The following is an 11849-nucleotide window of genomic DNA, read 5'->3' on the forward strand; positions in this document are numbered from 1 at the left end:
AGAATTTTAAGTCTTTACAAATGTTTGTTAATGGTAGCTAGGTATACATGAGCCTAAGTGTGTGAGGGGCAGAAGAAAAATGGGAATTTTTCTGTGCGATGCAACAAGGCAGCAAACTAACATTTACACATCTAAAGTGGATGTGGTTCAATAACCAGGCTGGGGTCAGCCTCTCTCCTCTGCCCTTCATCAAGGGGACTATTAAGAGGTTCTCGGTGGAACTCCGCACCCAGAAAGCCCTTCATCCAGCAATATTCCAGAGAGGGTGTAGAAGGCCCAGACACAGCATCTGTGAACCACCAGTGTGAGTGCAGACTCGGCTCCCAGCTCTTTCCCGAGATCCCGGCCTGGTCTGCCAGGTGCACTCCTCACTCAATGTCGCTAGCATGCTCACAGCTACCAGTCTCACATCTGAACTCTTTCTTGCATGAAGACAAGAACCAGGTAATGCCCTCCTGAGGCAACACTTTTTTTAAGTTTTAAGATTTAACAATTTCTAACATTTTGCCTCCTTCACTTCATAGGTAGATATTATATACGTGTGCATACTTTTTCTTTAAAAACAGGGATGTTAACATCATAAAAGGATTCGTGACAATCAGAATGTGGGGGAAGGAGGGTATATTGTCACATACCAGGTTTAATTCAGTGAAACAGTTTAACAATGATACAACAAAGCCTTTTAAGTCTGTGCAATTCTTTAATGTTATTAAACTTACAAATACACTGAGTGCTTTTTTTTAAAAAAGGATTTTTTTTTTTTTAATTTTAAAGAGTTAGAGAGAAAGGAAGAGACAGATCTTCCATCCACTGGTTCACTCCCCAAATGGCTGCAACGGCCAGGCTGGACTGAAGTCAGGAGCCAGGAATTTCTTCTGTTGTTTCTTACGTAGGTGCAGGGGTCCAAGCACGGGCCGTCTTCCACTGCTTTCCCAGGCCATCGCAGAGAGCTGGATTGGAAGTGGAGCAGCCAGAACTCCAACAGGTGCCCATATGGGATGCTGGTACTGCAGGCCACAATTTAACTACACCATGGTGCTGGCCCCAGAATTTTATTTAAAAAAAAAAATTATTAATTTGAAAGACAAAGTGACAAGGAGGGAATGAGTTGTGGACAGAGATCTGTCTGCTGGTTTACTCCCCAAATGGCTGCAACAGCTGGAGCTGGGCCAGACCAGGAGTCCAGAGCTCCACCAGCTCCCAAACCAACACTGTGATACAGGATGCTGTTGCAAACTCCGGCTTAACCCACTGCGCCCCAACACAGGCCTCCATACATTTTACTTTAAAAATCCCTTCAGCCTCCTATCTCCCAACCACCTGCAGACAACTACTTATCTATGTTGGGTCACTATAGATTGGTCTGCACGTTCAAGAATCCTATATGGATGGTCTGGCTTCTTCAGCATAAGTATTTTTATTATTTTTTAAAGTTTTATTTATTTATTTGAAAGGCAGAGTTACAGAAAGGCAGAGGCAGAGAGAGAGGTTTTCCTTCTGCTGGTTCACTCCCCAGTTGGCCACAACCACTGGAGCTGTGCTGATCTGAAGCCAGGAGCCAGGAGCTTCTTCCAGGTCTCCTACTTGGGTTCAGGGGCCCAAGCACTTGGGCCATCTCCCACTGCTTTCCCAGGCCACAGCAGAGAGCTGGGATCAGAAGAGCAGCAGGACATGAACTGGTGCTCATATGGGATGCCGGTGCCACAGACAGAGGGTTAACCTACTACTACTACACCACCACACTGGCCCCAAGAGATTACATTTTTAAAAAGTTTATTTTTACTTATTTGAAAGGCAGAGATAGGAAAAAGATCTTCCATCCATTGGTTCATTCCCCACATGCCTGTAACAACTGGGGCTGGGCTAGGCTGAAGCCAAGAGCCAAAATTCCATCCTGCTCTCCCACATGGGTGGCAGGGAGTCAAGTACTTGAGCCATTACCTGCTTCCTCGCAGGGCACACAGCAGCAGGAAGCTGGAGAGGAAGCAGAGGTGGGACTCCATCCCAGGTGCAGGTGTCCCAAGTGCTGGCTTAACGAGCTGTGCCACGTGTCTCCATACACTTTTGATCTTGCATGGGATCTACTTTTTCAGTTATGTCACCATGTTAGTAGTGATTTCAAATTCCTTACCATAAAGACGGCTCCAATTTGGATTCGGAGTTTGGTTCTAAAGACTGCTTTCTCTTGGAATTGTGGCATCGGACATCTTGTGTGGGACTAGAGGCCACGGGAAAGGGTTTTTAATGTGTGGAAATGACCACTTTTCTTTCAGTGGGGCCTTTAGTGTGGGGTTTTTGAGTTAATCTAGAGCCTGGCTAGACTTGAGGTTTGCTGGTTACTCCCAATGCACCACAAACTTCAAATTCATCTACTGACACCTTGGACTTAGGGTGCAGGCTGTGTGTTCCACCCTCAGCTTTCAGTCCAAATTTCGTGCTGTTTCAGACAGGATGGTCTTTCATGCTCTTGTCCCTCTCCTAGCAGTACTGACTTCTGCTCAATGCCTGTTAGCTTAGTGGTGCTCACGGGGGAAGTAGGGTGTTCCCCATAGTTCTGACCCTTGGTCCTGGCGGGAATTGTGTCCCTGGTCTTGGGGTGTGCTCTTTAGTGCTCCTGTTCCTCCTCTAGCTGGAGTTCTGGACCCAGGGTGTAATCCTTGCCTCTGCCCCGGGGCAGCTGTTTTTCCTGTATGATTCCTCCAGATCTGAATGCCATAGAGGGGATGGTGTTTGGCTTTTGTACAGCAGGGAGAGGGGAAGAAGGGTCCAGGAGAGGGCTGTGGTCTTAGAGCAGCGGCCACTCCTTACTTCTGGAGCATCAAGAGGCACCCAACCCCAGTGGGGTTTATGGAGAAAAACCCTGAAGAGGGTGCAGACTCCTGCAGTTTCTGGGCCCATGCTCTCACCAGTGTCCACTTGTACAGGTCCACCAGGTAGCACGTGCTCTCATGTCTTCTCTTTGCCCTGTGCTGGGCTCAGATCTGTAGCCAGTAGGGGCTGGCACTGTGGTGTAGCATGTTAAGCTGCCAACAGTGATGCTGGCATCCCATATGGGTACCAGTTCAAGACCCGACCGCTCCACTTCTGGTCTAGCTCCTCGCTAATGAGCCCAGGAAAGCAGCAGAAGATGGCCCAAGTGCCCCTGCACCCACGTGGCAGAGCTGGATGACGCTCCAGGCTCCTGGCTTTGGCCTGGCACAGTCCCAGCCTTTGCAGCCATTTGGAAAGTGAACCAGCAGATGGAAGATCTTTCTCTCTTTAATCCTGCTTTTCAAATACATAAAAATAAAGCTTAAAAAAAAAAAATCTGTAGCCAGCTGATGCCCTTTGACCTCAGCCAGCTCTCTAGAAGACGCTTTTCAGAAGAACTCTTCTCTCTTGACATGCCCACTTCTAAACCAGTTGACAGTCCCGATTCACGCAGGAGCACAACACACTCCCGCCTGCCCCGTGCTGCCCCCCCACCCCCAGGTTCTGTCACCAAAGGAAGACAATCGACACTAGGTACAGCCGGGGAGCCTTGCAATGACTGCGAAGAGATTACCTTTCTGAAAGATTTCTTTGGGTGCAGGGTGTAAGATGAGTCAGGAGGCGAGAGAGAGACAGGAAGGCATTAAGAAGGGATATCTGCTGTGATCATCCAGGCGAGAGGACAGTGGCTAGGATGAGGGATGTGGCAGCTGGAATGGTGGGAAGTGGATGCATTCAAGATAAATATCCATTTATTAAAATTTGGTTTATCAGAGTAATACATAAACAGCTTTAAAAGTGAATAGTGTTATTAACAATAATTTTAAAAAGTCTCAAAATAACATGCATACAGTACTACTTGGTTTTTCAATTGTAAGCATCATTTTACTTCCCATGATGTAAGATGAGGGTTCAGTGCTTGTACACAGCTTATTCTGTTACCCACATTCCCACACACGTCCGCACTCCCCACCACTCACCCTCCCATTGTAACTATGCTGCGGCATTGGATAGACCAGTAGCTACCGTCTCCACTATGGCTAGGTAAGTTTTAGTCACAGCTGAGTCAGCAGTATATTTAGCTTTCTCTCCTAATTCACCTGCCATTCCCTGGAGCTCATAATTACATTTGGGTTTCAGTTTGCTTGGTTTTCCTTTAAACTTTTCAACATATGAGCTCTAACAAATACACTGAGAAGTGCCCCAAACAGAAGCATACAGTGTAACAAATACAGAGCAAACACACATGTAATCACCACCCCAAAAAACAGAACATTGACAGTCTCCAGCAGCTTTCTGTGCACAGTGGGATTCTGTGTTGTTTCTGGCCGTGGAGACTCAAAGCCTGGCTCTTGATTTCCGTTGCCTGAAAACAGTAATTATCTCTGATAAACACATCTGTATGTAACTTGTATGTGTAACTTACAGATAGCCACCTAGAGTCCCCACCCTCAGGGATAACCAGCTAAGAGCTGATATGATCACGCATACCTCCACAGCCGTTATACGTGGGGCCTTCTGTGCCCAGTGAGATAGTACGGTTGATTGCATCACTGGTGTCAAGTCTTCATTCTTCCACGGTAAGACCACAATCCATATCCTTTGCCACACTCTCCTGATGTGGCACACTTGTCCATGCATGGCAGGTGCCATGTGACTTGCTTTGGCCAGTGGGATGATAGCGCATGGGACACTGGAAAAGCTTAAAATGCGCTTATGTGATTTCATTTGGCCTCTTGCGCTTCAGCAACTGACCATGACAAGATGTTGCTCTTGGTAGCTGCAGCTTCAGCATGGGGCCCACATGGAACTGCCCAGAGCAAACCTGAATCCAATTCATGAAGAAGTGCCCATCCCCACTACACTGACCATCAACCCAAAACACAGCTGACTGGCTGCACTCAGCTCAGATGAGCTCAACTACGGCTGCCCCTGAGACCTGTGTGAGGGTAAGACCAGAGAGTGCAAGCGAAAGCGAGCACAAGTTTACATGCAATGACTGGCCAGTAAACTGCATGGCATTCCCGGCAGCAGGACTGAGCCTTGATACGGAGTTCTGGCTCCAGCTGGGCCCTCCAACTTGCTACAGCCAGGTCTCCCCGAGCCTGCCCGGGCAGCGGCTGCCCTGACCATCGTCCCTTCTCTGACAGGGATCCCTAGTGGCGCATTTCTCAACCTTACCCCTCACGGGCAGCTGCAGTTAGTATCTGTTTCCTTCCAGTTCTTCCCCCTGCAGGCAGGACTGCTTCAGGGTGCCCCACTCCTGTCCCCCCAGGCTGCTTCCTATCTCCCTGGAGGCTCGTCCCTTTCCAGTCCTCGTCCGCAAGGCCAGCGGTGCCTTCCGACTCACCTCCAGGACGAGCTGCTTTCCTCTCTGCCACCTGGGAACCCCCATTTCTCTCCGTGAACAGGCTACTGATTTACAAGTAAATGATCTACTTTGGTCAGCACCCCATGTATTTGGAGTAAGAGGTGGTGAGCTATGGGAATCAGCTCAGTCTGTCAGGTTGACAAAACCTGACATTTTTCTAGATGATTAAAAAAAAAAAAACACAGTTGAAATTATGTACACAATTTTCTCACTTTTCTGTTTAACAACATATATTTCCCAAGGACTTGTTGTCCTGGTGTTTCATCTCTCAATCACTACTGTTTAGCACAGGGCCAGGCTTGTGGTCACGAACAGTGTTTATGGAATTAAGAGCACCTTTCATAGAAATGGACGCTGGACCGATCAGTGGAGAGGGGTGAGCAAGGCAGCGGGGACAGACGCCCGGGGAACGGGCACAATGCCGCACATCAGGCTGTGAAGTGCCAGCAGTATGCAGGCTTCCTCAACCCTGGAGCTTCCCAGAGCTCCCACAGTCCCCAGGGTCCTCCCTTTCCAGGCATGGCACCAGTGGTTCCCCGTGGCTGAGACGGACTCACAGGCCGGGCGCAGCAATGCACTTCCCAGCCGCCGCGGCCCCCTTCTTATGCAGTAGAGGAGCCAAGATGACCGTGTTGACCCAGCTGACGCAAGAGAGACGCCGAGTCAGAAACACTCAATCCCCTTAGCAACATCTCTGAGAAAGGGATTTTGCCATCCTCTAAGAACCCCTGTGTGGAGGTACCTAGTGAGGGGCTTCTCACGTTACAGTCACTACGACTCTCTAGTGATTATGGGAGGTGAGATAAATCCAGTTTGTAATTTGCTAGTGTCTAAAAATTCCGGCTATCAGGAAAGAAAAACAGCCTAGTGGTTCAGAATACCTGCCTTCTACATCAGAGCACCTGGGTTTGCAGCTCCAGCTCCTGACTCGTTTCCTGCTATTGTATAACCTGGGAGGCAGTAGCGATAGCTCAACTGTGTCCCTACTACCCACCTGCAAGACCTAGATTGAGTTTCCAACTGGGCTTCAACCCCAGTCTGGCCATGACTAATGAAGGCATTTGGGGAGTGAATTGGCAGATGGGCACTCTCTGTCACTCCAATAAACAAACTTTAAAATTGCTTAAAAAAAAAAAAAAAGGAACAAGAAAAAGAAGAAAAATTCAAAGGAGACGGAATTACAGACTCTTAGAGGGGAAGAATGGCAGAGGAAAAGGGCAATGCTGGCCTTTGCACCAATCAGAAACTTCACTAGCATCTGTTGAAAACCTGTGCCGTTCAACGGGTGGTTTTTTCTCATATAGATTTTACTGCCATCTGCTGGAAAACTGTCAGGAATGCTCCAAATGCACGCTGCCGTGGCATCCCTCTGGACACAACATCCTTCTACAGCATGCAATCTGTACACTCAAAAGCAGAAACCAGTGCTTGGGCCAGCTCCACCACATGCCACACACTTGTTGGGCACTTCCCTTGCATCATCATCTAATCCGAACAACTGTATAAAGCTGACAGGTAAAGAAAATATTAGGACACGTGGGGCAGGGTAGAAGAGAGGAGGACCTGGCCAGGAAAGGGCAAGTGGGGGCTTCATCTGTTGGTAATGGGGACTAACTGAGGCGGTGGGTTTATGGGTGTGTTACAGCTTTGTGACATGGTACCTGCCTAACAAGTTTCTACTAGTTGTTGAAGCTACTTGTGAAGATTCAGAGAGGTTAAGTAACCGAGGCAGAAATGAGACAGAACACTGATCAGAAGCAGAATCTCTGCAGCCCCGATAGGTTACCTCTCTGATGCGGTTAAACTGATCACAGACGCACAGCTAGAAAGTCTAAAAGAGCCCTCTTACATGTAAGACTGACTCAAAACCAGCATATCTTGTGAGACACCCTCTATCTGTTCCACGAGGAGGATATCCTAAATTTTATAAGCGAGATTTCAGCATTTAAATCTACTAAACTGGTCAGGTATTTCCACGTAGCCTTCAGCCTCCTACCTACTCACCCAAGGTACATTAAACATTTTTTGTTGTGTTAATTCAGTCCTGCCTGGGACTTATAATTACACCTGCAAACCTAAGGGCAAGGTTCTTATGATCTTGCCATGGCTGTTTATGCAACACCACTTCCTGCACTCATTGTGTGTCTGCAGGTGTAACTAGCAGAGAAGAGGGTGGTGAGGGGAGTGGAGGCGAGAATCACTGCGTATTAAGTATTTAGTACAGGCCAGGTTTGGTGCTACGCGTTTTCCTTGTGCTACCCCACTGAAGTCTTCTTCAACCCAGAGGGACAACGGGCCCGTGTCATAAAGCAAGAGGGGAGCCCAATAATTCAGGTGTTATGAGGAAAAAGAAGGGAAGCAATGGTAGCGGGAAAGCAGCAAAGGGTGACCTGAGATGGGTGAAGTAGGAATTAGCATCAGGCTTTCCAGATCTATTTTCTGAGGAGGAAACAGAGGACTGCACCTTGCTTCAAAGCCTTTTGGAAAAGGCCCTGTGGAGACCGTCCCTCTAGCGTGCATGTCACCTACGCTCTGTCAGAGTTGAGGTACAAAGAAGAAAATGCCAGCAGGGAAGTGTCGAGGACCAGTGATTGATAAGCAGCTACGCAGACCCAATCATAATTCTGGGAGACAACTGGCTGGTGGAGACCTGTATGCAGTAGTGGAAAAACTGGCTTTTTAAAGAGATGCTCAAATGGTCAGTTCTAATTATAACCACATTTAATACAGGTGACACAAAGATGAAATTTCAAGACTAAGAGGAAATTAAAATGTCCAAATCTCTCAACCAATCTCCAATCTGCTTTACTACTTTATGTCTACAGTAATTAACCATATCCTAAATATCTATTTTATAAAATAGGTCACTATCTCTGTGTGACAATGATAGTTCAATAAGTTAATCCTCCTGTCTCATATATAAAATAGCAAGATAGATGTTAGAAGTTAAAGTCCATGTGAGTTGGACGGGCATTTCCAATACAAGATATTACAAGATAGTTCCCTATATCTAAACCATACTTTTCAATCTCCTATATTCTCAACACCAACACACTGGTGCCATAAAATAGTATACAGTGAACATTTAAGGGAAACTAGAAATATGGGACACCAGCATTTTCCTTGGTTTCACTATTTTACTGTGGTTAAATGAAGAAGAAACAGTGATTTGAATCTATTCTGGTAGACTCTACTCACTTGGTGTTGATAAGGCAGTAAATGGTTTTCTTTCTTTTACTAGCCCTTTTGCTGGTTTCAGCTGAAGCTGCCACATAGGTTCCCACAAGCTCCTAGCACACCCGCAGGCCAGCCCAAAGACTCTGCAGGGTGCCCTCAGGGCTGGGCCGTCTCCTGAGCTGACCTGCCATTCACTGAACAAGCTATCTCCATGGACCTTTTAGCTGCAGCACTAAACTTGCTAAAATAAAAGACCTCAGAGACATCTCATTCAGTCTGCCTATGCTGAAAAGGTTCTACTGTGCATTATCCACAGCACCACCGACTCATTCTCCATACCAAAGAGCCAGGAGGAGGAGGTTTATCAAGGCCCAACAAGTGCCAGGTACCTGACATTCGTACTCAATCCAAAGGAAGCAGTCCCACTTTACAGATGAAATGCATTCAGAAGGTAAGTAATCCACCTAGGATAAAACCAATCTTTTCTAGCAGTAGCATGTTCCCTTCACTGTACATTGATGTCAGCAACACCCAGACATCATTGCTCCTCAGTCTTAATCCGTCCCGCATAACAGCTCCATCAACCCAACATTCAAGTTGAACACAGGAGAACTAAGCAGCTATCACAAGCGGTGTCGGCTGGAGAAGCATATTGCTCAGGCTGCAGGGATATTTTATTTATTTCAATGTTTTTATTTAAAAAAAATTAAAGACCTTCATGGCACAACTTCTTCCCAGCACAGTTATGTTTTAGTTATACCAATTACAATACAATTACAACCAATAAATCAAGGGGAGGAGGGGGGGCTTCTGACTTCAAAAAAAAAAAGCCACTTCAAACAAGGTTAGAGATGCTTTTAAAACCTTTCAGAGTAGTTGCCAACAAAACTGGTTTATACTGGCGCTCTTTCCTGCCATCTACGCAATGCAGACAAGTAGTGCTGAGAAGGAGCTCCCAATACAAGGCATACAGATGAGGTCATTTGCAGCAACACACAGTTGTTACTCTGTAAATCCTGGCCCCCACTCCCACCCCAGCTGGGTCATTTTCACTCTCCATGCTTCTGCAGGGACTCAAGTAGCATTTGAAAACGATTCTATTGAAAGGCTCCTGGGTGGCACTTCAGAGCCTCTGCACGCACTTGCAGTTTCTTGAAAGACTGATGGGTGTGGAGGTCCAGCTGTCTGCAGCTCTCCACTTCAGCCTCAGCTACACCTAGATTTCTGAGCTCCAAGAGTAGGATACGAAGTCTGACTGAGTTATAACCCTCCTCCCCATTTCAAAGGAAAGAATTCATTAGCCATAAGAGTTCTGTCAAATCACAATCCAGTGCAAACATAATCACAAATTGCATCTCTGGCACATCTGGTGCTTTTAGCTTCTGCACAAGTTCAACATGGTCACCCTCACAGCATTCTAGGGCTTAAAAGGGTCAAGTACAATAAATATCCACCGCTCGGTGGCCACAAGGAAGAACTCACCCTGTCACACAGTCAGAATGTTTTCTCTGCAGCCCCCCTGCGGCTGAGCGCTGAGAAGCACTAGGAAAGGAGGCACTAGCTTCCTCCAGGTTCACCATTATAGTCACTAAGCCACCACCTTGGTAAACTTACTGAAACCAAGATGGGTTACAAAGTTAGATAAATTCATTAAATTCAACTCCCCAAACAAATTTTTACCTATGATGCCTAGGTGAGAAAGGCTTGTGAATCTATAATGGTAGAATAGGGAACTAAGATTTTAGGCCTTAAAATCTGTTGGAAGAGTTTTTCCTAGTCCCCAAAAGCAGCTACTGTAATGAAAATAGGAGAAAATACAGAGCTGATGGTTTTGCTATTGTGCTTAAAAAACTAGGCTTCCTCAGTGAAGCACCTGATAAACTTAGGTGGTTGGATTACAGTGGAAAGTCCACTTTACACACACACACACACACACACACACACACAGAGGCGACTTTTTCCATCCCCAATCCCTGCACTGCTGAGACACAAAATGGGTTTTTATGGCAAAGGATCCTTAATCCCCAGAGACGCTTTGGCTTGTGGTGCTTTTTTAAGGCCTCTCTGCCCTGCCCAGTACCATGGGTCAAATGAGGGGTGTATAAAAATGGGGGCTTTGGGAAGCCTCCACCGTACAGGGCCACAGGCCCCTCAGATGTGAACGTGAGACACCCACCCAGCGAGACCTTTACACAGGGAACTTAAATCTAACCTTGATAAATAAAACCAAACGTTTATTTACACCAAAGAATTCCAACACTGGATCTTTCACATATGAAGGACAAAGTATTATATATATACACACAGCAAGGGGTGGCAGGGCTGTAACAAGAGAGTTTATAGTTTTCCCACGATTACAGGTCTACCATTTCTGTTTCATTGGAGATAGTGGCTCTGCTCCCCCCTCTCAGATACATTTACAGGACGAGGAGCAGTCTTCTCACTAGATGGCATGTGAGGGAAGGGGAAGGCAGGAGGAAAGGAAGGTAGAAAACTAAAGTGAAGCTCCCTGTGGCCACATCTCCCATTTGCTCTCAGAGTTGCTAGCATGAGACCTATATAGAGAACGTCTCTTTTGTAAAAAGCAGTAAGTTATGCCCAGGAACTAACTGAATTCAAAATGGCCAAGTCAAAGAAAACTGACAAATAGATATATTTGCCTTCCCCCTCCTACCAGCTAGTGGAGCACAGCATGTTGGAGATGAAAGGAGAAAAGACTAAGGTAAGGAGCCTGGAAGGGAAAGATCACAATTCTGAACTAAACTAAAACGAAAATGATAACTGAGTTGGATTCAAGGTTAGGTCAATAAGACATGATTCATACTGAACAGAAGTGTGTGGGATCTGCCTGCACTTCGGGTAGATTTGCCATCGTCAGTATAGCCTCCACCAGTCAGCAGGCTGGCCCTGCAGAAGCACTTGTGGGGTCAAGAGATCTAAAGGACTACAGTGCAGGGTCCTCCCTGCCTCCTTCCTTCCCGCCTCCCTCAAGAAGCTACATTTGTGTAATCTCTGGAGAAGAGCACGAGATATGACCCCCAAAAGCATGGGACAGTGGGGGAGCATTGGTGGGGATGGGAAGAAACCTCCACCCAAACGCAGCAGCCAGGAATGAGGCTGGTTCATCTTTGTTCTTTAGTAATGAGGAACTGAATTTGGGACGGGAAAAAAAAAATCTGTCTGTGAAATATTCCACCTGCAGGTAATTTTTCAGGGAATCCCCTGAGTTATGAAAAGTTCGAGTTAAAAAAGGAAAAAAAAAGAAAAAAAGAAAATCAGCCTATTATATTTTTTTTTATGACTGAACTACTATAAATCCACAAGCAACGGT

The 11849-nt window shown here is 46.5% G+C and overlaps 2 long non-coding RNA genes across 2 annotated transcripts; both read right to left on the reverse strand.

Annotated features, from left to right (window-relative positions):
* Positions 1-680: 680 nt before the first annotated feature.
* LOC138844319 (uncharacterized) lies at positions 681-3680 on the reverse strand. Its single transcript, XR_011379953.2, has 2 exons — positions 3545-3680; positions 681-1038 (listed from the first exon to the last, which is right to left on the reverse strand). It is a non-coding gene; the product is annotated as an uncharacterized LOC138844319 (long non-coding RNA).
* Positions 3681-3700: 20 nt separating this feature from the next.
* Positions 3701-6485, reverse strand: LOC138844318 (uncharacterized). Its single transcript, XR_011379952.2, has 2 exons — positions 4462-6485; positions 3701-4336 (listed from the first exon to the last, which is right to left on the reverse strand). It is a non-coding gene; the product is annotated as an uncharacterized LOC138844318 (long non-coding RNA).
* Between the last annotated feature and the right edge of the window lie 5364 nt (positions 6486-11849).

Source organism: Oryctolagus cuniculus, chromosome 11 (assembly GCF_051225735.1).
Source record: "Oryctolagus cuniculus isolate XC-2025 breed Fujian yellow rabbit chromosome 11, ASM5122573v1, whole genome shotgun sequence".
Classification (NCBI taxonomy): Eukaryota; Metazoa; Chordata; class Mammalia; order Lagomorpha; family Leporidae; genus Oryctolagus; species Oryctolagus cuniculus.